The sequence below is a fragment of the Leptonychotes weddellii genome, chromosome 3 (assembly GCF_054177405.1).
Source record: "Leptonychotes weddellii isolate Sample4059 chromosome 3, ASM5417740v2, whole genome shotgun sequence".
In the NCBI taxonomy this organism is placed as follows: domain Eukaryota; kingdom Metazoa; phylum Chordata; class Mammalia; order Carnivora; family Phocidae; genus Leptonychotes; species Leptonychotes weddellii.
In genome coordinates, this window is record NC_138371.1 from 121,887,382 (window position 1) to 121,913,854 (window position 26,473).

The 26,473-nt window shown below is 35.6% G+C and overlaps 1 protein-coding gene across 12 annotated transcripts in view; it reads left to right on the plus strand.

Annotated features, from left to right (window-relative positions):
• The window catches only part of CAB39L (calcium binding protein 39 like), a 112,543-nt gene that overhangs the window by 17,300 nt on the left and 68,770 nt on the right, over positions 1-26,473 (plus strand). For 6 of the 12 annotated variants that reach the window (XM_081815446.1, XM_081815449.1, XM_081815445.1 and 3 more), the window contains one exon: positions 20,923-21,119. The exons of 4 other annotated variants lie outside the window; for them this stretch is intronic. The gene's annotated coding sequence lies outside the window, so the exon portion shown is untranslated. Of the gene's footprint in view, positions 1-13,670; positions 13,809-20,922; positions 21,120-23,775; positions 23,868-26,473 lie in introns of those variants that run through there. 2 more of the 12 variants (XM_081815450.1, XM_031032088.2) reach the window with 2 other exon arrangements.

The window sequence follows — 26,473 nt, forward strand, 5'->3', positions numbered from 1 at the left end:
TTTTTTTTTTTAAAGATTTTATTTATTTATTTGAGAGAGAGAGAATGAGAGACAGAGAGCATGAGAGGGAGGAGGGTCAGAGGGAGAAGCAGACTCCCTGCCGAGCAGGGAGCCCGATGCGGGACTCGATCCCAGGACTCCAGGATCATGACCTGAGCCGAAGGCAGTCGCCCAACCAACTGAGCCACCCAGGCGCCCCTCTCTCTCCATTTTTTTTAAGTAGGCTCCACAACCAAACTGGAGCCCAACATGGGGCTTGAACTCACAGCCCCAAGATCAAGACCTGAGCTGAGAGCAAGAGTTTGATGCTTAACTAACTGAGCCATCCAGGCGCCCCTGTTCATTTTTTAATTGGCTTGTTTGTTTTTTTGCTATTGAGTTGAATGAGTTCTTTATATGTTTTGGATTTAACCCCTTGTCAGATATAAAAAGTTTTTAAAATTATAGCTAAGAGGGGCTTAGGACATTCAAAGAAAAAATAGAACCTTTTTTTTTTTTTTTAAGATTTTATTTATTTGAGAGAGAGACAGAGAGAGAGAACAAGCAGGGGAGAGGGAGAAGCAGGCTCCCTGCTGAGCAAGGAGCCCGACACGGGACTTGATCCCAGGACCCTGGATCATGACCTGAGCTGAAGGTAGATGCTTAACTGAGCCACCCAGGCACCCAAAAAAATAGAACTTTTTAATGGAGAAACATGTCTCTTTGAGAACACTGAATATTTAATGAAAGAATTAAATGATGACCCTAAATGACCTTTATTCTTGCCTTAACATACCACCACTCTATTTTTCAATAAAAGTATATTGCAAATTTCTGAATTATGCTTTTGAAATAAAAAATCTGAAAGTGTTATGAGTTTAGTTGTAATTATATCTGTAACTCTATTTTTTCATAATTTTTTCCTCCTATCATTTTTACCCTCTGCTAAGTAATTTAGAACCAGAGCTACAGATCACATTCTTAACTCAAAATTGGCTTTCTTATGATACTGGAATTGCAATAAATCTATGACTTAATTTAATAGTAATTACTCCCATCTTTAATTTATACCATGTTGCCTTTCTAGGTATTCTGACTGTCAGAGGCTTAAGGTAGGAGAAACTGAGGCAAGAAGCTATGGATTGTTGGCCAAAGGAACGATAGCAAGACACTGCAGTTTAGATGAAGAGAAATACTGAAAACTGAACTGGGAACTGGTGTCCAGACAAAGTGGGTGATGGTGTGTGGCATATGACCAGTAATGCCTCACCTTAAAGACATGGGAGGAAGAGAATGAATAAATAGTTGGGCAGAAGAGTGGTCTTTAAGGCCAAATCACCATGTAATTTATATTAAGAAAATTATGAGAAATGGGCACAGAGACTTACTTAAAGGATATGTATGGCATTATTAATGACAGAGAAAAAGGAAACAATCTAAACCACCTATAATAGTAGCTTTATTAAATATGGTACATTTCTTTAGTGGAATGGTGTGCATCCCTTAAGATGCAGACTTCATAATGAGAGGCAGAATGAAGTAATGGGGAGATTTATTTTAACAGGACTGTTTTCTGGGTAGAATTGTGTCTTGCAGCATTCAGAAGAATTGATAATGTAATTGAAAGTACCAGCATGGTACCTGGGACATAGAAAACACTTGGGAAATGTTAGTTATTTTGGGATGTTGGGTAAGAACTCAAGAACTGGATTTATTGTCAAGTGTGTCTCAAGGAACTTAAAAAAGGAAAAGACTTGGAAGAATGGTGGGAAGCCTAGGCAGCCTCAGTCTTGGACTAAGTGGATAGGCACACATAACCCTGGCTACTTCAGATAAATGGAAGCCCTTTATATTTTAGCAAGTTGGAGGGGAGGGGTGACAGAGGAAGTATGAGGAAAGAAGAAAGATAACTGATCATTAAATTTTACACATTACCCTTGATGCTGTGTATGGATGCTGGGATATCCAAATATCAACATAGTGCATGTATTTTGCAATTTAAGAGAATTTGCAAAATCTTCTGTTGGTTGTATAAAATGGTTATATTCATGACACTGTGTGTATTTCATTACATGAATATCAAAAACTGTTTAAAGTATTGTTATTTGGGTTTATTTTTTAACTATATTTATTTGGCATTTAATAATTTATGGCTTATTTAATATTATCAACTGCTTATATCTGAAGAGTTACAAGGAATATTTTAAAATATTATTTTCATCCCTGTATTTATCAATAGAAGCAGAAATACTTTGGGGAGGAAAAATTTGTGAAAAATGATTTTTTCCATGAAATATCCAAGGCTCTCTTTTCCCCTTAACTGAATCAAAGATGTTGCTATCTTATAGAAATACCATTTGCATCTAATTTACTAAGTAGCTAAGAAAGAAAATAAATTTTAAGAAATAAGAGAAAATAGGTGTTGGGCTGCGTGGGCCTGGCAGGTCTTGGCTCCAGGGGAGGGGGGGAGGGGCTGGGCCAGGCCTTGTGGCCACAGGGCTTTTCTCTCCCTCCTCCCCAGCAGACACGGTGCTGGTGCTCCAGCACTCCCCGAAACTTCACCCATCTCTCATTGTGAAATGGAACCTTTGAAACTCAGGTGTGGCATCAACAGAGTAAAATACAGCAGCCCTAGTCAGGAACAACAGGAATACATGTATACTCTTCCTAGCTCAACACAGGAAAAGACAAAAGGAAGAGAGAGGAGATGTGTCCACAAGAACAGACCCAGGTGCTATGAAGAAAGAAAAGTGTATCAGAGAAATGAGGAAAATGATTGGCATTTCAGTTCTTTTTCCTCTCTCTTACTACGGAACCTGACTGTCCTTCAGTCATTCCTCACCTACGAAGAATTCTCACAGGCGTCTCGTCTAGAAACCCAGAAGAGTCCAAAACGTTAGATTTCTACTAACATTTGTTGCTAGAAATGCCAAATGACTTGTGGTGTCCTAGGAGAGTCATGAGATAATATGATAGTAGGGTGTGGAACCAGTGCAGACTAAGATCAAGCAACTTTCTAAAAGAGGCAGCTATAACTAAGAGAATTACTAAGTGATAACTATTATAAATGGAAAATGAAAAAAAAAAAGTATTTGTTAGACAATTATCACCATTTCGTCCAGCCAGTCACCCAGCAAAAACATTCAGCCCACTAGGCAGTTGTGTGATATCTCAGAATAAATCCCATGTACATGCTGTCAAAAAAGAAAAAAAAGGAGAAAATATATCCAAAATATGAAGAATTGTGAGGATATCATTTTATAACAGTGCACAATTGAGCAGATATGAACATAGAATTAATGAATAACAATGAAAATAAAAGAAGTCTAAATAAAGAACTTTGATTTGTGGGAGGGAAAGAATTCCTTTTTATTGTCAGAGAAATGGTTATTAAAAATAACTTTTAAAGCAATATTTATGCCAAAATTCTTGATAATTCTTGATTGTGGGAGTTGACCAAAAATGAATTAAAACTATTCATAAACTCATCTATTCAGAAAATATCTTGTGGTGCACATATCTTCACAAAATAATCTCTTCTAGTAAGGAGATGTTTTTAAATATAAAAGATCAAAATTACAAAAGATCACAATTAACCAAATGTTATTTCAAATATAATGCTGTACAAAACCAAATAGCTGATATTAGTAGAAATGGCATAGGATTTGAACCCTGGTGATACCACCGACAAGCTGGCATCCAAGTCAAGCATTTTAACCTTTCAGTTTCAGTTTTTTTATCTGAATCTGCTATAGTAATAATGTTTGTTTTATATTTCTTATCTGTAAAGTGGAGCTACTATGATAATATTTCCTTCATGTACTTTTCAAGGCTTTTGTAAAGAACATATATATGAACATTCTTCGATATTATAAAATGCTATATAATGATGGATATTAATTTCAAGGTTTTTGTTTAAATTTGTATCAACTTAAAAACAACTTTGCAAACATCCGAGGAAGCCATTTAATTTCTGAAATTTAGGAATATATATTCAAAAAGCATAGTTGTGATCACTAATTTATATATCTTTACTATGTTTTTTACTTAACTTTTGTGGCAGACTATTGATTGTCTATGCAAAAGTCATACCAAACCTCCCACTTTCATGACTTCTTCTCATGATTGAGGCTGAAAATGCCAGATACTTATTTTTTCTAGGCTCCTTTGCACTTGGGGGGAGCCATTTTAGCCTTTTCAGGCCAGTGAGATGTAGAAGTTTATTGGAGGATTTCCTGAACAATGTTTCCTATATGTTTTCCTAATCTTAACCATGATTCTTTTTCTCCCTTTTCCCTAGCTCTCTTTCCCATTTCCTTTTCTTTCTTCTTCTTCTCTCATTCCAGTCTTCATGTTTTTGCTAAAACATTTCCCCTTGCTGGAAATATCTTCCCCTTCTTGTAAGATAGAATCTTACTATCCAAATCCTAATACTTTTTCAAAGTGCATCTAAATTCCCATTTCTTCCATTAACCCTTTACCTTTTCTCTCCTCACTAGGTAATATCTATATTCTAGCTTATGATACTTGGTCCCTTGATTATTTCCTCTTCCTTTTACATTTTCTTCAGTCTTTATATTCTCGTGTAATTATTTCGTACAGATAACTATGTTGTTGTGTTTTTTTCTCCCAAGAGTTGTAAGCTCCTTGAAGGCAGGTCCTTTGTCACAGACTGCTTTTGAATTCTCTTTTTTTTTTTTTTTTACTTTTTTACTTTTTATGTTAATCACCATACATTACATCATTAGTTTTTGATGTAGTGTTCCATGATTCATTGTTTGTGAGAGCTTGGTACTACAGTAGGCTTGTAAAAATACCAATAAAAAATTGTTAAATGTAATTGCATAGTGGAGAATTAGGCTATAATGTGTAGTTAGTTTGAAAACCAGTTGCGTGTCTAAGTCTTCAGAATTATTGATATAACATTGTATTGAAAACAATGACAACTTTTGTATATGTTTATCAGCTATGAAAAGCCAAGATCTTTCTTTAAAATGAAAAAGTTTATTACTATTAGATGATCCTTTTATAGCTTCTTTCAAAGGAGAACTAGCATCGTGATTTTTAGATCCTATTTTATGCTTTACATTATCCCTGAATAAGTTTTGAAAAGATTATAAAATAGGAAAGAAAAAAATGAAGCAGCATCAACTTGACTGTCTGCATCTAGAGAAATGGTTAAATAAATTGTGGTGCACCAGTATTAGGGAAACACCATGCAGCTTCTTTTTTTTTTTTTTATAAAGATTTTATTTATTTATTTGAGACAGAGAGAACGAGAGAGAGAGAGCACATGAGAGGGGGGAGGGTCAGAGGGCAAAGCAGACTCCCTGCTGAGCAGGGAGCCCGATGCGGGACTCGATCCAGGGACTCCAGGATCATGACCTGAGCCGAAGGCAGTCGCTTAACCAACTGAGCCACCCAGGCGCCCCACCATGCAGCTTCTTGAGAAGAATGAAGTCGGTCTGCTAAATCTGGCATGTAAGGAAACCAGGATCTACTATTAAGAAACAAAAATAACTTATAAAGCAGAATGTATGGTATGAAACCAGCTTTTAAAACCATGTATTATTTAAACAAATAAATCATGTCTGTGTATATCTGGAAAAAATGAAAGAACAGAACTAAACTATTAACAGTGGTTAACTTTGGGGAGTGGAATTAGAGAAGAGGAAGGCAGGAGATTTTTCAAGCACTAGAGAAGCATGTAAAATAGATTTTTTTTCTACAATGAGCATTTATTTTGAAATCAAAATGCAAAAAGATACATTTTAAAAGAATCAGTAAAGCAAGAAAAGTAAACGCTTGTTTTGTAAAACAAGATGCAATTTTGTGTTTGCGTTTATTAAAGATATTTTTCTTTGATTAATAGTCATTAATAGATTGTAATTATTTTTCCTACTCCAGATCATGTTTTGTATGTCTTCAGAGTTATGGTAATGGAATCCAACTATAATTACTGAACTAATTTTATAGATATTTTTCCATTCCATAAATTACCTGAATATGTTTTACTATAAATGCTATGTGTTTATTTGCCATAAATGGCCATGTTTGAATCTGAAAATTAAATATCTTGTCTAAAAGTACTTTCCGTTATTAACATGCTTCATAAGCACGTAGAAAGAGATACTTTGAGACTAGTTTCCCTTGACATTTTATTTATTTTTTTTTTACATTTTTTATTTAAATTCAATTAATTAATATATAATGTATTATTGGTTTCAGAGGTACAGGCCTGTGATTCATCAGTCTTATACCAGGGCTCATTATATCACATACCTTCCTTAATGTCCATCACCCAGTTGCCCCATCCCTCCACCCCCCTCCCCTCTAGCAACCCTCAGTTTGGTTCCTATGATTAAGAGTCTCTTACGGTTTGTCTCCCTCTCTGGTTTCATCTTATTTTATTTTTTCCTCTCTTCCCCCATGATCCTCTGTTTTGTTTCTTAAATTCCACATATCAGTGAGATCATATGATAATTGTCTTTCTTTGATTGACTTATTTCACTTAGCATAATACCCTCTAGTTCCATCCACGTCATTGCAAGATTTCTTTTTTTTTTTTTTTTTTGATGGCTGGTCCCTTGACATTTTAAACTGAGTAATTTATAACTCATGGTTTTCTGTCTACTTCTTTCTTTGTCCTTTCTGTGTTCTTTTTAGATCCTGTTTTTCTTCTTGGCTCCAGAGCACCAGCTCACAAATTGTACTTTTAAAGACTTATAACAGGTTTATAATGTGATTTTCCAACATAACAATTTTGTTAGCTCTGATTTCGATAATTTGTAGAAAAGTGAGAGTTTGTAAAAACTTGGAAAATTGGAAGATGACATACCTTATAAGGGGAAATGTGTATTAGCTCTCAATAGGGTGGGGGTTGTTCTTTTATTAAAAGATATATTATGTTCTTACCTCATTCAAGCAAGAACTTTTCACAGAAGTATCAGCTATGGAGAAAACAGAAATCAGATCCAGCAAAGAAGGGCAGAGAAATATGAGAATTATTACCATCTAACAGTGGTTATAGCACTAAGCCCATTTTTGTTGGTTATGATGCTGGTTATATATTGCATCTTAGGATTCCATTAATTCTTTCTTACCTCATCCTTTGTTATTTCTTAAATTGAGAAGTTGGAAGAAAATCATAGCCTGCATTTCACTTAGTGTGGTTATATTTTTTGGAAAGATGTGGAATTATAACTATTAAACTTAGAATTTGGTATACATGAATTATAGCCTTTAGCTTTTACTCTTACTATATTTATATGTTTTTTTATAAGATCAATTTTTACTCTGCTCAAAGACACACTGTATTACTCTACCCTCATTCTCTTCAAATGACCTCGAGTCCTTCTTTTCTGAGAAGATCAAAGCAAATTTGTGCTCCCTAATGCCATTCATCTTTACTTTGACAGTTTCTTTATTCAGACTTTATCTTTCCTTCTTATTTTAGAAAAACATGTATCATTCTTCTTGGATGTTAAACTTTTCGCTTACATTCTTGATCCTTTCTTCTATCATGAGCTCAAGAATCTCACCCCATTGATTATCCCCTTCTCATCTTGCATCTCCCTCGTATCTGTCCCAATCTACTGAGAATTCAAAGTTTAAAAAAAAAAGAAAAAGCAAGCAAAACCCCCTTTCTTTAGCCCTTCAAGTTCTCCTTCCATTCCTTATCAGACACCTGGAAACAGTATTACACACTTGTGCCTCCAATCCTTAACCTCTTACACTCCTAATTTTGTCCTTGACTTTTGTGTGTCTTGGCACTACTAGGACTCCAACCTCTCATCCAGTCTTCTAGGCATAGTAGTTGAGCCATGCTACCTGGATCAGAGCCCATATTACCAGTTTCCCAAGGAAGACTGCCTTGGAGTGCTCTGCCTGCTTTATGCTTACTGTACTGCAGTATGCTCTGGTGGTCCCAGCCTGGCTTTGGTCTCTCTATCAGCCTGTGTCTTTAGAATTTTAGGGTAATATGAATTCTTAAGAGATCCCTTTCCTTGTTTTTAGTGGTTTTTCTGAAGATCATTTTTCCCCCTAATACTTTTGCTTTTTAAGAATTGAAAGAGGGTCTTAGAAATTAGATGATAGGTTTAGGCAGGAGGTTCATCCCTACTCTGCTGCATTTGGTATTGTTGAACACTCCACATTTTTGAAGTTCTCTTCTTTTGGTCATAGGGATAGTATATTTTTCTGGTTCTTCTTGCCCTCTCTAACCACTGTTTCTTTAGTCACTACTTTTTCTATCTCTCCCTGTGGGTGCCCCTAAAGTTTTGTCCTTGATTCTCTTCTGGTCTCTTTTGTATTCCATTGGCCGAATGGGTGACCCCCAGATATATTGCTCTGGTTCTGTTTTCTCTCCAAGTTCTAGTTCTGTATGTTCAAGTGCCTATAGGCATCTATATCCAGAAGTCTTGCTGGTTATTTTATAAATTTTTTTTTCCTCCTGTGGTCCGTATTTCTTTTAAGATATTACCAATCTACTCTTTCATATGGAAAACAAGGAAACTCACTGTCATCTTAACTCTTTTCTTAATTACCATTTACATTTATTCAGTTACCAAACCTATTGTCTCTGATACTCACATATTCCTCTCATTCCCCTGCTAAGTTACCTTCACTGTCATCCTGGACTACTACAATTCCCTTTGATTTCATCACCTACTGTTTCTCTGCTCTTTTGATTCTTCTTAAGGGCCACCAAATTCATGGTCATGACATAGAGTTTTGATTACATCATGGCTCCCCTTTGCCCACAAATTAACAGTTAAAAGTCATTAGCCTACTATTAAAGGCTCTCCATAATTTGACTCCAACCTGTTTTTCCTTTTTTTTTTACTACTACCATTCATATAGCATTTGCATCTGATAAACTAAACTGTTTGTTATTTACATCTTGCACTTCCTAATCCTCTCTGTTCCTATTTCCACATGACCAAATCATACACATCATTCACAACTGAGTTCCAGTGCCACCTTCTCTATGAAACATTCTCTGATTCTTTAAGATACACATATTTTTTGGTTCATCTGAATTTTTATGGTATTTCATTGGTCTTTTCCTTTGTGATTCATAACTTTTTGTCTTACACTGTAGTTATTTTTGGTACATGTCTTATATCCCCTATTAGAATATAAATTCCTTTTTCTGACCTATATCCTCATAGACCGTATTGCCCTCAGATGGTTGGATGAATGAATCCCGTACATTTTGTTTTAAAGATTTTATTTTTAAGTAGTCTGTACACCCAGCATGGGGCTTGAACTCAAAACCCTAAGAACAAGAGTCACATGCTCTACTCACTGAGCCAGCCAGGTTCCCTGAACCTTTAAATGATAGAAAGATGTAACAGAGCCTTGCCATTATAAAGTATCTAGGGCTATTACATTTAGTTGTATGGTTTGTGTACTGTCCAAAGACTCCTGCCAAGGGAGTGAATAGGGCCTGAAATCCAGCTCACATTCCCCCTTCCCCATACCAAAATATGTGCCAGGCTGGTGCAGGGCTGCATCTGCCTGGAGGGTGGGTTACTTGTTCTTTACACGAAGGTTCTATCTGCTGGTTAATCTATGCATCTGCTTGACTGCAGCTGTCCCTTTTTCTGACTCTTACCAAAGCATCATATAAGCTAAAAGTAACCCTGAAAGTACTGACAGTATTAATTGAGGTTCATTATGGAAACTACTTTGTGTCACGTAGAAACTATCCAAAAATTATTTGTTGAAATAAAAGTTATGGATTAATCGAATGTGAAATAAAGCATTATTATAGAGCATCTCCTTGGTAATTTACTATTAATTTCAAATTTACCCTTCTAGAACATTTGAGATTGCTTGTAATTTTTTACTGAGGTCAGTTGGCTAATAGTCCCATTTCCCTTGTCACCACTTCAACTATATCTTTTGGTTAGGATAATCTGATATGAGGTAGACATTTTTTTTGCCTTGTTCCTTTAGCGCTGTTGTGGTAGAGCCAATGATAGTGGCTTCTGGAAGTTTTTGTAGTTTGATTTGAGGGTTAAGTCATAGACAAAAAAGAGTTTATTTTTTAAACCCATTCTATTTTACTACTTTTCTAGTTTACTGATTTGTCTAGTTATTTACTTAATGTGTCTTTGTAATATAAAATTTCCATAAACCTGTGAGAGATAGATGGAGTATTCCTACCTAAATATATAGAACAAAGCTTAGAGATGTTAATTGACTTGGGCACAAGGCAAGCAAATGATGAAGCTAGGCTAAAATCTAGGATTTCTGTATTATCCCTATCCCATGCTTTTCTAAAATGCTGCATCCAGAATTGTTTTAGTGGAATTATTTTGGTGTGGTTCGTATATAAGGCAAATTAAAAAGTCCTTAAACACATAGTTAACAGCTTATTGATATGTGGGTATGTGTATCTGAGCACCTAGTATTGCACTTTGTATCTACTAAGTGTTTAATAAATAAGATTGATGACACACTGCTTGTGAGTCCTGCAGTGGATCTGTCTCATTCCAGAGTAGTGACAGGGCAACCACAAGTGGACTGATATATTTTTAATATGTGCTAGAGTTTTTATTATATGAGTAGAGAAATGTCTAACATTTAGTGCTTAACTAAATGCCAGCCACATATGCATATTACTTCACTTGACCCTCACAGCCAGTCCTGGAACTGTATATTGTTATCTCCAATTTAAATATAAAATACTTATATATTAAGTTTTCATTCAAATCTAGGTCTGCCTAATACCAAAGAGACTGCCTAATACTAAAGAGACAATAGCTTTGAAACAAGCTGCTTGATATCTGAAGAATATTCAGAATAGCTTATCACATAAAGGCCTTCGGAGGCTATAAATCTATGTCTATTTATTGCTAAATAGATAGAGCTGTAGATTATACTATCTTAGCATTGGGGAAACAAAGCAGTCCTTCCTTGAACTGACATAGAAGACCTTAATGCTGGGGCTAAATATTGCAGGTGCTACTGCAGCTCAGTACCAGCAGGGGGCCAGAGTGGTGCTGGAAAAGTGAGAAAGGCCATGACATTCTCAGCTTTAAGAGACTACTCTGGTGTTTTGGAAGTATAGCCAGTAGGAGTAAGGATGTCTCCTAATTTTTGCTATTCAGCTTCCTCCTTCCTAAAAAAAAAAAAAAAAAAAAAAGAACAGGAGATGGGCAGCACAGTAGTGAAAGAGAAACCAGAATAATTGAGTTTATCTTGTTGAAGTTAATTAGAAGACCTTTTAAAGATCTCCAGATTTGGCCAAGGATTAGCAGTTAGTGTACAATTAGAAATGTGGGTGTGGTTTTTAAAAAATCTTTATTATTGAAGTATAGTTGACATAACAGTGTTGTATTAGTTTCAAGTGCACAACAGGAAATGTTTTCCATTCTATCAATTAAACTTCATTTCTGTGCAACCTCTAAAGCGTTTCTCTTACAGCATTTCTTCTATATTCTGCTTTTATGAAAGCAATTTGAATATCTTTAAACAACTTGCAAGGCCACAATGTTAATAATGTTCGAAATGGAAATTATGAGAAGGAAGAACTAGAGATATCTATGGTGTATGGGTAGTATGACAAGCTACTAAAGACTTTAAACAGGTTCTTTGCTTTGGGGCTCCTTTATTGGTTATCAAAGGCCAAAGGCCTGGGTGGCTCAGTCGGTTAAGCGACTGCCTTCGGCTTGAGTCATGGCCCCAGGGTCCTGGGATCGAGTCCCATGTTGGGCTCGCTGCTCCCTCTCCCTCTGCCTGCCACTCCCCCTGATGTGCTCTCTATCTCTCTGACAAATAAATAAATAAAATCTTAAAAAAAAAAAAAAGAATAAATGTAATTTCTGGGCTACCTGAAGGTGTAGCTGTGGTACTTTGTATTTATATTGTGGTCTTTAGGAATAGAGAAAAACAGAGAAACAAAAGTGTGAATGAGAAGTGAAGAAAAGAAGTGAGGATAAGACAGAGGTGAATGCCACTAAAAAAAACAAAGATCTGTAGTTACTCAAATTAGCAAAATTGCAACAATAGGTATACAGTACGTTTTAGCATACTCTAACACATACATACTTATATGCATATACATATACATTCATTTTATATTGGTAAAAGTAATAGTCATTTCCTCTATAACACTTGTTTTGAAACAAATGTGTTCCAACATGATTGATATATTAGGGAGCAATTTGAGCATAATACACATTTCTTGTTTGCTTTATGCAAAAACCACCCTGCTAAACCAAGCCACATAGGAATACACACAATGTACACATACACACACTTCAAACACCTACCAGCAATCTCAGTGTACCACATGTTATGAGTCCTGTCCATCCACATTTGGTATTAAAACTTTCCAGCTGATTTCAGATAACCCTATTTTCAGTATTTCAAAATAACTCACAAGCTGCAATTCTTCTAACACCCACCTTTATTAGCAAGTGCCCGGTCTTTTTCAAGGTACAGTGTCATATTTATTGTAGCATTTATGTACTTTTTAACCACTTAACATATGTAAAACTACTGTTTTTTTTTTTAAAGATTTTATTTATTTATTTTGACAGAGAGAGACAGTGAGAGAGGGAACACAAGCAGCAGGAGAGGGAGAAGCAGGCTTCCCGCTGAACAGGGAGCCCGATGCGAGACTCGATGCGGGGCTCGATCCCAGGACCCTGGGATCATGACCTGAGCTGAAGGCAGATGCTTAACGACTGAGCCACCAAGGCACCCCATAAAACGGTTTTTATTAGGTTCCTACCTTTTCTAAAAAAAAAAGTCTTTGATGAAATTTTTGAATATTGAGTTCCAAACCCACTGTTCCTTGATTTTTATCTCTCTAGTGTGATCACAGGCCTAAGCTAAATTATTATGAGTAAAAGCAGGGAGACAGAAAGTTGAGAAAGATATGAAAGAACCTAGGAGAAGATAAAATAAGAAGGTATAAAAGATATGATTAGAAAGAAAAGATATGATCGGAACCTAGGAGAAGCCTGAAGAGCCAAGCATCTTTTACTTCTCCCTTGGCAAAGGTAGTGGCCAACCCAAGAATGCAAAGCAGTCTATTGGGATGCATCCTAGTTTCAAGGGGGCAGGTTTACCTTCATTTGTTTGGAAGAAGCAGTTTGACCTGGGGGCTTGAGTAATGGACAGAGCACTGAAGCCAGTTAGAGAAAAAATCACAATAACAAGTCCAGATTCACCAATTTCTGACTTTGGTTAGTAGAAAACAAGAAGCAAAATGATTAAAGCCAAAGAAAATCTAAGACAGTTGTATTGTCAAAAATATTGAAGTCTAAGAAATAAAGGCTTATGATTTCCCATTCCCTGGAAACTCCCATTTTCCTGCAGGGAGACAGGTTCTTTGCTTTGGGGCTCCTTTATTGGTTATCAATAAACCAATTTGTGATTCCAAAACAAGTGGACTGCTTCAGCAGGAAAGCTCCCAGTCAGGACTACCATCCGCAATGACCTTCTCAGTATGATTTTGGGGTTGATAGGGGAGATTCTCCCAGAGATTACAGATTAGAATCGGGCAATCAATTTAGTAACTAAAGAACTCATTTCCCTTCCCAGACAGGGAAGCTTACTCTTCCTGTCCAGCAAAGTATCATACATATTATGAATTGATGTTTCTTTACCTCCCTTTTTTCATGCAGAAGTTTTTATTGCCGGTATCTATTTTTACTTGCCTTGTTTATTAGATGTCTTGGTGTGGGAGGATTAAATTTATAATTGAGCCATAGGATGATAGACCTTAAGGAGCTGCTTCAAACTTGATTGAGAAGCATATACTCAACGGAGATATTGGAGCTGGAGGCAGTGAACAAGTTTGAGCAAGGGTGAGTGCACTGTTAGTTACATTTGGAAACCTTGCCCAATGTTAGACAGGGCTATTGTTGAAAGTATAGATGTAGGAAAAGGGTAGATGTGGATGCTGAGCAACCAGGTTGAACTTTTTTATGGAATGGTTTTATATAATACACAAATGTAACTGAGTGAATCCAACTACCTATGCTTTGAAGTTCAATCATAGTGCAAAATAATCTCACCCAACATTTCACTTAATGACTCTTGACTTGAAGTTGCTCTTTCATAGTGAGATTCTCACTTTGCTTTACAGGCCTGTCAATCTCTTTGCACTAATGCTAACACACTCAGAAGCCAAGCTGGTTAATAAGTGTACCCCATTCTTATGCATATGGTTATTAACAGTTGGTTACCTGAACTAGCAGCACCAAAGTCATTTTTCAGGTTTGATGTAGCTATTGAAAGAGAGGCCCAAGGGCTTCACTTCTTTTGAGATCATGGGAACCAAGGGCATGTAATCTGTGCCACCATATAGGAAGAGCCCAACTATGAATGAAGGAAGCACCAAAGAAAGCAATGCAAGGGGCTCCAATGACATTGTTTAAGCGTGGGCTGAAGTTAGCTTTGACCCAGGGTCTCTCAGCCTTGGCATTGTTGACACTTTGGGCTGGATAATTCGTTGTTAGGAGAGAGGATGTTCTCTGATTTTAGGATGTTCAGTAGCATCTCTGGCCTCTCCCCACTAGATGCTTCCCCAGGTGATAACCCCTGATCTAATCCTAGGCTTTTTGGTTACATGATTCTTAAGTTCCCTTTTTGCTAAATTTATGTGCATTGGGTCTGTCACTTGCAGTCCAATTGTTTTAGGTAACTTTCTCCTATGGCTTCTCTATGTAAATAAAAACAAACATTCATTAAACATAAACAACTCTATAAAACCAATAAAGTAAAATTAACAATAATTTAGTCCAGTAGATACCACTAAATTGCCAATAAAGCATAAAAACATATATTTGTGTTTAGTATTTTACATGTTAGGATCTTGATATTTTTGAACATGATAAACCAGTTTTTATGGCAATTATTGTTACTGTTGACAGTAAACTTTTTAAACCACCAATGTGTTATTTTGATGGACTAATCAATTTTTTAAAAAGATTTTATTTAGGGCGCCTGGGTGGCTCAGTTGGTTAAGCGACTGCCTTCGGCTCAGGTCATGATCCTGGAGTCCCTGGATCGAGTCCCGCATTGGGCTCCCTGCTCTGCAGGGAGTCTGCTTCTCCCTCTGACCCTCCCCCCTCTCATGTGCTCTCTCTCATTCCCTCTCTCTCAAATAAATAAATAAAATCTTTAAAAAAAATAAAAAAAAAATTAAAAAAAATAAAAAAAAGATTTTATTTATTGGGGTGCCTGGGTGGCTCAGTCAGTTAAGCATCTGCCTTAGGCTCAGGTCATGGTCTCGGGGTCCTGGGATCAAGCCCTGCATTGGGCTCTCTGCTCAGCGGGGAGTCTGTTTCTCCCTCTCCCTTGTTGCTCCCCCTACATGTGCTTTCTCTGTGTGTGTGTGCCAAATAAAATCTTTATTTTTATTAAATCTTTATTTTTAAAAGATTTTATTTATTTATTAGACACAGAGAGAGAGCATGGGGGAGTGGCAGAGGGAGAGAGAGAAGCAGACTCCCTGCTGAGCAAGGAGCTCTACTGGGTCTTGATCCCAAGATCCCAGGGCCCCAGGATCATGACCTGAGCCGAAGGCAGACACTTAACCAACTGAGCCACCCAGGCGCCCCTTGATGGACTAGTCAATTTAATAATGTGCCTTAAAAAATTCTGTAACTAGTTACAATACTTAGAACTAGCGAAGTGATGCAGTAGATACATTTCAAGATGGAATCTAAGTGTTAGGGTACTCAATAATGTGAATATGACTGCTAAGGTGGAGGAGGTAATTTGGAATTCTGCATAGTTATACTATCACACATAGTGATAAAAAATTTTTTCCACCACATTTTCGTATTTGAATTACTGTAGAATCATTGCTTATTAGTGTACCATGATGTCATTTGGCCACAGCTTGATCTAGATGTATCATTTACATTTTTAACTTTCTTCTCTGCTTTCTCAATAACTGAGACACCTCCATGGAACTACATTATTTATGGGTTGTTAAAGTCTCCATCTAATAATAAAACATTAAAATCTCATTCTATGGAAATTTTTCAATTGTGAATTAACAATGTAAAATAGAAGTTTTGATTTCATAACAGGTAAACTAATTTAACATTTTGACATTAGAACTCTCTAATGTAATGGTAGTCATATATGCTTACTAGTACCTTACAAGTTAAATTAGCAGTTAACTGCCAAGAATTATTTAAACTTCATTTATTAGTTTTATTGTTAGAAATTTTGGCATTGTTATTTTGAATCTTTATTAGATATATTGAAAGACAAACACATCATTGTGTTAATGTGTTACTAGAACCAAAATTTTTATGTAAGAGAAGATGAATATAAAATTTTAAAAAAGTAGAGTTGAAACTCTGTAATGATAAATTAGAATTGAAATATCAGTATAAACTAATGACTTTTTAAAACTTATTTGCTACCTTTGATCACTGAAAGGTCTGGAAGCAGTGACATGTCAGTAGCAGTGAGTATGCCTGGTACCCAAACCTCACTAAAAAGCACTAGGGCTCCCTGGAGAAATGACTCATTCCAGATCTGGGACAGAGTAAATCCAAAGTGAGGCTGGGACATTTTCTTGAACTAGAAAGCAATAAAAATTCAAAGATTAATGGAATTGTATCAAAAGGATGCAAGAAGTATCTTTAAAGGACTTCCACTGTCCAAATCTGGGAACATTTGCACAATTATTACAGATACCTCTTATATATCATTGCATATCCTCTAGGATTCGCTTTTCTCATTTCAGCTGTGTGCAAACTCTTGTGTATGTATAATAACTACACACTGCCTCATTTCCTCGTGTTCTATAAGCAGCTTGCTTTTTGCAGTGTCCATAGGGAAGACCCACACATGTGCAACCTGGAAGTACAGAGGAGTTAAACTCAAGTGTTAGGGGAATTAATGACCCTTTGGGAAAGCCTTTGATCAATGGAAAATGAAGCCAGTGAGTAAATTTTTCTCCTCCCTTTTCTCCTCCCACCTTAGTGGTAGTCCTGAAATGCAGCTTAAATGGCTTCTAAGAGGTTCAATCTGACAGATTAAACAGGTGGCCAGCTTGGTAATGCATTGTCATATTGGCTCTCCCTCCTTTGCTTTATTCCCCTTGTCCCTCACTCCTGCTCATTGTAATTGGATTACTTTTAAAAATAATATTCCATAAGGCTTTTGCTTCAGATCCAACTTTCTTGGGGAACCCAAGCTAGAAGGATGGCATCAAAAAGAATAATGCCTGTAATTTATTGAAACATGGAATATATAAAGATTTATGAACCATTTTGAATGATATTCAAAAGAAGAGAAAGACTTACCAAAAATAATCTTTTATTTGCCACCATTGGAAGAGAATGTTACCAGCTGTTACTCTCAAAATTGGTAATTAAAGGAAGCCATTATCATTCTTTTTCAATTAGAAGTCTAGTTGAGGAGAAGCTCTTCTCTACAAAACAAGTCAGCCAATATAGCAGAAAGAAGAACAGAATTTTTTAAATGGCCAGTTTTTAACCCCTGATGAAATGATTGATTTAGGCAAGGATCATCAGTGAAGACTAAAATTCTTGGAGGAAGCATTGGTGGAAAACTGCATATTTGCATGTTACAAATGATCACTCTATCATGAAATAAATGATCACTAGCTAGTCAAAAGGAAAACAAGTCTTTTCAATAAATAAATTTGCTATTATTACCTTAACTCATAGTAGTAGCTTATGTATTATTTATTATTTTAAAGGCTTATTGTATTTTCCTGGTTTTTTGCATGCCTAGTAATTTTTGACTGGATGCCAGACATTATGAATTTTATGCTGTGTGCTAGATTTCTAAAAATGCCTTTAGATATTTTTGAATTCTACTCTAGGAGGCAGTTAATTTATTTGGAAAGAATTTTATCCTTTCTGGACTTAACTTGTAAGGTCTATAAGGAAGGACCAGAACAACTTTTAATCTAGGGCTAATTTGGTCCCACTGCCAAGGCAATATCTTTCAGAGTATTCAACCCAATTTCCCATGTATTATGAGATTTCTTCACTCTGGCTGTTGGGAACAAGAACTGTTTCCAGTCCTGTGTGAATACTGAGAATTCTTCAGCCTGATTCTTTCCATTGGTTCTTTTCCTGTCTTCGGAGTTTTCTCACAGATGTGCTAATCAGTTCTCAGATGAAGATTTGAAGAGAATCCTCTGCCGATCTCTGGGACTCTTTGCAACTCTCCCCTCTGGTATTCCGCCCTGTGAATTTCAGTCACATTGACCTTCTTGAATTCTCAACCTTGTCTCTTTAACTCAGGAAGACTACTACGCTCTGTTTGGGCTCCCCTTCCTGCTCTGCAGCCTGGGGCAATAATCACCTTTTTTCCCTTTTCTCAGGTATTACTGGGCTGAGCTGCCTGGTGTCCAGTGTCTAAAAACCATTGTTTTATATATTTTGCCCAGTTTTTAAGTTATGTAAGGCAGAAGAGTAAATTCAGTCCCTATTACTTCATCATATCCTGAAACAGACTACAGTCCACTATAATTGTACTTCTTAATTTCTCTTTTCAAATAATTTTTAGAAGAATGTACTTTTAAATTTTCAAGTATTAATAGGGTTGGTTAAAGCATATTTGCTTATATGTTAAATATTTTAAAAATAATTTAGTTTTCTCATCTTGCTTTCAGAGGATGAAGCTTGTACCATTCCCCTTTGGAAATTTATTGATTTTTTTTGTGTGGGTTAATATATGGTCACTTTTTGTGATTTATTTGCATGCATTTTAAAAAGTGGTGTTTGGTAGAAATCAAATATAAACACATACAATCATGTTCGTCAGTCTTAGTGTATATTTTGAATACCTTGTCTTTATTTTGTGCCTTAGAATCATAGATTGATAATAACGTCTCCCAGTGTTAAAGTGACTTAAAAAAATTAACCTCGTGGTTATTCTAAGCACCATCCTTACTAATTCTGAATTTCTTCAGGTATACCAGAACACTTTGAATGTAATCTTGGACTCAGGAAGATACAAGGCACTTACTACTAATCACCCCCTGGTGATTTAAGATAATATCTGTTTAATATCTTTTTAAGTAGGAAATAAAACTCTAAGTTTTACAGAACTACAAATTAAAGGAATAATTGGCAGACTAATTTCTAGTCTTCTTTGGTGCCTATTTCTTAGGTGTTAAGAACCAAATTACCTTATAATATATTTAAGTTTTAAAAATCTACTTTAGGGGCACCTGGGTGGCTTAGTCAGTTAAGCACCTGACTCATGATTTAGGCTCAGGTCATGATCTCAGATTGTGAGATGGCCCCTCATCTGGCTCCCAGCTCTGGGCTCCGGCGCGGTGTGGAGTCTGCTTGAGATTCCAGTTGAGATTCCCTCTGCCCCTCTCCCCCTACCTCATGATCTCTCTCTCTCTCTCTCTCTCTCTCTCAGTAAATAAATAAAATCTTTAAAAATAAATAAATAAAACTCACTTTAAATGAACCACCTTAAGAAGTACATATTTTTAAATAAATATATGTGTATATTAGGGAATATATATTAAACACATGATATATAGATTAAGAAATAAAGCCAAGCTTTATTTATTTGCTTGTTTTTCTTAAGGGTAATAACCAATTATTTATAGATTTTTGCCTTGCACATTATTTAAGCTCATATTCTTAGGGATGCTTTAGTTCTGCAGAGAATAAGATTAAAACATAATAGGTCTACTAACTTCTGTCAGTTCTGTAATTGAGAGATCTGTCATCAGAGAGTCTGAGAATTTTGATTGGAAACAGATAGTGGGAGACTGAGAACCTGAAAGTCTTTGGGGCTATGGGACTGGAACAGAAAACTCTAAAGCAGGCTCTGACCAGGATTCTCACAGGGTCAGCGTGTATTCCAAGCTGAGTTACATTGCCTCCTAATTCCAGAAAATTCTACAAATGCCATCTAAGCCTGTCATCACCAACCATCCCACTCAGTTTTCTACCTAATTCCTCATTCTCAAATTTTTCAGAGAGCCATAATTTTAAGGTATTTTACTTTATAATTAATTATACATGTGTAATAATGAAAAAAGTTTTTTTAATACTCCTAAGCCTTTTAAATTCTCACTGAAGAGATATTATGCATCCTGACCAATGTTTGTGTGTGTGTATGTGGAGGGAGGAGGACTTCTAAACAAAGTAATCATATTTGGTTTGCACATAAATAGTATAAGCTGCTCTACTTGATATTTTTGGTGTCAGTATTTTTCTATGTTCTTTGTAATTTTCCCTTTTATAACTGCAAATGTTGGATCTAAGTGTCAAAATACGCCATATTTTAAAATACATTAAACTTTCACACACTTAAGTTATAAATACTTTAATTTTAAAATCTTGCTTTTTGAAATCTGAAGATTAAATTCATGGTACTTGAGTATTTCCTTGCTACACTTTTATTATGATTGGGAATCAGCATCTTCCCTAAGAAACTAACATATTAGCAAATGAAGCCATTATTATCACTATCAACACACCTTTGTTAGAAACTTTTATTTACATTTTAAAAAAGCATTGTCAGGCCATTTTAATCTGTGGACAAAACTCCATACATGAGCAACTATAGGACTGAGAGGGGAAAATGCGGTGAGAAAAATATTTTGTTTATCCCTAGATGTTTTTGGGGGGAGGGAGCAAGATTTCCAATTTGCCTCAGTGTAATTGCTTTACACACATTCTTGTGACGCACAATTGGGAGGGAGGAAGAAAAAGAGGGAGCTATTACTGTGTGGTATGTATCTGAAAGAGTGCATTTAAGAGGGAGAGGAGAAAGCAGAAGCAAGCTGGTCTGACCAGAAACAGAACTGCCTGTGACAGATTAAGAGACAAGCAAGGCTTGGAATCTGAGAGCAAGCAAAGAGAGTGGAAATTTACAGCTGCCCTGTGCGAGTGTTCAAGTGATCATTTTCTGCTAACGTTTTCCGGTGGTAACTGTTACTCTTCAAAGAGAGAGAGAAAGTCAAGACGGGATTGTGGAAACTCCTCTCTGCAGCACTTTTGGTAACAGGAGGCACCCTCTGTTAAATGGAAGATAAAGCTACTTCATGTAAAGTGCTTTGAGCCCAAGAGAGAGCTGTCTTCAGCACCTTACCATGTGTCTACTTTTTGTTGCTTAAACAAGCCTGGACATTTCTATGACATTCGGTGAGTATCAGCCAGGTTATCTATCCCAGTTCATAGAAATGGAATTAATATGGTAAACTTCAGTTTTCATTGAGGTTTTATAGTTATTGCTTATATATTCATTTTAAATCATGTTGTTACCTCGTTTCTTTGTGCATGATGAACTGCTGTTACTAGGAGAGGTTTAAAAAAACAACAACTACAAAACAATACTTCTCTGTTGCCTAAGGCACTTGAACCATTACCAACTATTCTGTGTCCATGGAATATCTTATTTTGGAAATGGGTTTTTATTTACAAAGAGTTTCCAAAAATAAAATAGTGGCAGTATACTATTTTTCGTGTTTCCTTTTCAACTGCATGAAAATTCAAAAGTTACCTCTTTCTGTCTATTGTCAGATTTAAAATTATCGTTGTGACGTTTGGTATTCTCAATTATTATAAGTTACACCATTCTCTCATAATTCAAATAGAAGTGTTAATGATACCATTAATTAAAAGGACATATGATTTAAACATTGAATGCTTCTGTTAGATCCAATAAGTGACACATGATTTTTTCAAAGTTCTGTAATGAATATAAAAATTAGATAATTTACATATCAAATTTACCATTTGATACAAAATGAATGTACATGGGTTTCAAATTAAGGATTCAAACAGTTATTTTGTTGTTATAGCTGATACCAGGCTCTCATATAACCTTGTTTTTCGGCTAAAGAACTGTTATAGCCAGATGCATATATGTATGCAAGCAATACAGCAGAGAAAAGAAAAATAAACTTGTAAAATATGTATTCACATTCCAAGAGAAACTTTATTTGTATAGTATTAACATAGGACATTGTATACTAATTTTTTATGTCTTTTTAAAAAAAGGCATCAGTGGAAGACACGTAATCATTCCTCTGTGGGAGGAGGGAAATATGTATTGTTAGCTGCTAAACTGAGTCACTGCATAGAGATGTACCATTCTAAGCAAAGTTTCTAATTTACTCTCTGCCAGCATCAAAAAATACGTCCTTAGTTAGTGATTCAAGTGAATCCTTTAAGGCAGAACAACTTAACTGAAATGAAAACTTCAAGAGAGGTCAGTAAAAAGGGTTTTACACTGGACATAATCTATAAAATGGCTGTATTTCCTCTATGTATACAGAAGCCTGTAGAACAGGTTTTGTTTTGTGGGTTTTTTTTTTTTAAATGCCTTTCACCTATGTATGAGAAGAAACTCAGCTGGTCTTGGGAAACCTTTTCCAGACCAATATCTTGCACTTAAAATCAAAAGTAAATAAAATAAAGATAATATCACAAACCAACTTTTCTTCTTTGCAGAAGTTCCCATACTCGGTCTTAGACCAATGGAAGATTTGCACATAGCTTCACAATTGTCTGAATAATTTTTTTATTTTAAACTATTAAGTCATTGGTATTACCTTAGTGGTGGCATCATTTCTTAAGCCCATAGGAATGTAAATATGACGGTAAAGAATAAGTCATTCCCAGTTTACAAATGTTTTGTACTTCAGAAGTTTATTGTGAGTGGGTTGTTGGGAATTTGGGACCCATCTTCCCTGGAAAATAATTTAACAAATGATTGTTTGACTTTTATTATAGCCAAAGAATTATTTAAGTCACACTATAGAAAAACCATTCCCACCCTGAAAAATAGTAGGAAATCAATTCTAGTAACGAAACCAAATGTAAAAACAATTATGTTGAATAAAACATTTTTATTTATCCTAGATATTAATGCTTGAAGAAAAGCAGATTTATGAGATGGATGGGTTTTTGGAAGGATGCTTATAAACAGGATTTCTAGGTACTTTAAAGAGCTTCCAAGGTTGATTGCACACCCTGTATGAGATCTAATCTCATGTTACAATTCGCGATTTTTATTTTCCTTGCTCTAGGCTTATTTCTAGCCATTGCTTTTATGTTTATCACCCATTTCTGAAGTCTTTGATTACAGTACTAGTTTTTGCAAACACTGACCTAGCTTCAGACCTCTGCTATAAATTGAGATTGTGAAATTCTAATCTAGAATTATCACTCATTGACAATCACTAATAGTTAGTAGATGTAGAAAATTTTAGCAGTATACTGTAAGCTGTCAGCAGAATCACTATGAACCTAATGAATGAAGTTACTGGTGATTTCTCCTGGAATAGTAGTCTAGTATTATTTATAATTATATAATTATTTATGTCTAGTATTATTTATAACAACAAATAAATTAGCAGTTGTATGTCTTCCTAACTTCATGTACTAATTCTATTTTTAAATTATTTCACTAGTTATAATACATTAGAATTCAGGAGTAGTTCCCAAGGACATGGGTTTCTCTTCTTATAAAAGAGTTTTTATTCCAATGTAAGTCTGACTGAGGCTTCCAGATGAATGAGGATGCATTAAAACTTCTCATGAGTTTTCTATTTCTATGTAAATTGTCCATTTTTAGTAAAGATCTCTTTCACACTATATTAATAAAACTTATAAAAACAAAATCATTCTTAGTCATTTTGAACTAAGAAAAAGAATGATCAGTGGAAGTCCTTATTTATACTTTATTGTCTACAGATTTTCACTCATTCCTATAGGTTTTCTAGTGAAATATTTAATTATGGTGCCTTCTAATTACATTTAGCATATGTATTTAAAAACAGAACATTGAGATGCCTGGGTGGCTCAGTTGTTAAATGGCTGCCTTCAGCTCAGGTCATGGTCGCAGGGTCCTGGAATCGAGCCCCATATCTGGCTCCCTACTCAGTGGTGAGTCTGCTTTTCTCTCTGCTGCTCTCTCGCTCGCACTCTCTCTCAAATAAATGAATAAAATCTTTAAAAAAAATAGAATCATTAAAGGATAGAAGACATTGATTGGATGATACTTTGACATACATGCTCTATAATGGCTTTGGTGTCATAACATGTATAACTGGAATGATGTGCTTTGTAATTTATTATCTCTGTGAAGGCATTTCTAAATTATGACATTGTCAGTGGGGGGAGAGGTGACTACTTGGATATCACAAATACAGTAGAACCTGTAGGTATACTTTTTCAGTTTTAAAATATACCTTAAATCAAATCCACCCGTTTAAAGAGAATAGTTTAATGAATATTGACAAATGTATACACTAATGTAACCTGCATTTCATTAGTTTTTTAAAAATGAATCTTACAGGCCCAGTTATCTGCCACAGATGCACTTTGATTATATCATTTCTGTGAGTTCTATTTGGAATGCAGATAAAAGAATGGTGGTTCCTGAACTTTTGTGATTTTTTTTAATGTAGTGCTAAGTTTATTTTAATTTTTTTAGTTTAAGAGAATGTACTTATGGCTTAAGTTTAAATTAGCAAGCTCTAAGAAAATTTTGGAAATGTTCCTCTCTCATTGTTGATTGTAAAATAAACTTATGTGGAAGGAAAGAAGGCTCATCTTTGAGTTGGCTTTGTTACAGTGAGTTAGAAGTTTGGTTACTTTTTTTTTTTTTTAAGATTTTATTTATTTCTTTGACAGAGAGACACAGCGAGAGAGGGAACACAAGCAGGGAGAGTGGGGGAGGGAGAAGCAGGCTTCCTGCCAAGCAGGGAGCCTGATGCAGGGCTTGATCCCAGGACCCTGGGATCATGACCTGAGCTGAAGGCAGATGCTTAACTACTGAGCCAACCAGGCACCCCTAGTTTGGTTACTTTTTATAGTTTTACCTATGGAAATCTTGATATTTTTCTTGGCTTCAGAGATAAATTGCTCACTCTCTTAAACTTCTGTGGGAAACCTTTGAAATTAGAACTGTTTTTGAACAGTACAATTGGAGGTTAAACATAAAGGCCTGGAAATACTCATTAGCCATTTAGAGATAGACATTTATTTTCCTTTAAATATTTTAAGGAATAAAAACAAGGGAATTGAATGTCCCAAATGACCATTTCTCCTAGCTTCCCCTTTCCTCTTCCCCTATAAACACTCCTCTGCACTTTTGTCACTGAACATATTCAGATGACTCACTCGAGTGATTGAATTTGGGCCATCTTTAATGACGCTCACACATAAGTTAGGAATATGAAATATTTTACTGTGTATTAGAAAGGGGAATGCTGCCAAAATCTACTACAAAGTCTACAGGGCCTGAGTTCCCTGGGAGCAGAGCTGAATAATTTTTTTTTGGCTTTCTCTCCAGATTCTGAGCCAAGTTCTACCCTTTATGAAATTTCATAGCCAAAGTAACAGAAATCATATTTGTTTGACTAATGCTTTGAAAAGACATGGTGATCAGATATTCCACAGTTTGAACTTTAAAACACAGTTGTTTAGTCATTAAAAATATTTATGAGAAGGTGTTTCCATTATAAAAGCATTTGCATGGCCTATTAAACAAAGTTCGGAAAAAAAAACAGGAAATTTGAAGGAAAAAGAAAATTTAACATCCATAAGCCAATTACCCAGAGACAATCACCATTAACTTTTGTAAATTATTTTTTCTATGCATAGGTTTTGTGTACTTGTGTTTTGTTTGCTTTTAAATAGTTCTATAAGTATGGGGTACTGTTTTTAACAACATTTCCATTTTATTTCACATTCTTTGCAAACATTTTCATAGCCAAAGACTGCATTTCATCAAATCTAAGAAGCCATTGGCTCTAAGTCATATACTTTGTATAGCACTAAGAAAGAAAGAAAAAACTTGCTAACTAGGGTAAAATCCCCTTAGTTGTAAGAAACACCTAAATTTCAGAGATGGTAAAATGTTTTTAAAAATGTTACAAAGATAACCCTTATTTTAGTTTATTTTGTTAAGACAGATTGCCAGAAATAAGAATTACTACTAAATCAGAGGTTGTGAATATTTAAGGGTTCTGGATCCATATTCTAAATTAATGTCCAAGTAATATTCCCACCAGTATGAGCCAGAGGGAATGGAATCAGGGAGATGTACCAAGGGGGTGGCTTCGGTTGTTTTTTGTGTTTTGGCCTGCGTGGTAAATACACAGGAACTTGTTATGCTGTTCTCTATTTCTTCTTCTATATGCCCCATATATTTTAATTAAATTAAAATACCTAAGGGAAAAGTCCTATTGAAGCATTTTGATTAGCTTGATGGTGTCACAATCCACTTGTGAGCCAACTGCTGTAGCCAGGGCAGTGGAAGGAATACTCTGGTTATGGCTGGGTCATGTTCCCACCCTTTGGGTCGGGTGGGATGGGAAGTAGAGCAGACAGGTCTATCACCATGAAAAACAGGGACCAAATAGCTACCAGAGATGTTCTTTTTCTTTTACTTTTCTGATTCAGTTAATTTCTGCGTCTATTGCTATTATTTCCATCCTTCTTTTCTTGGAGACTTTTGGGATGGTTTCCTTTTTAACTTGAATTTT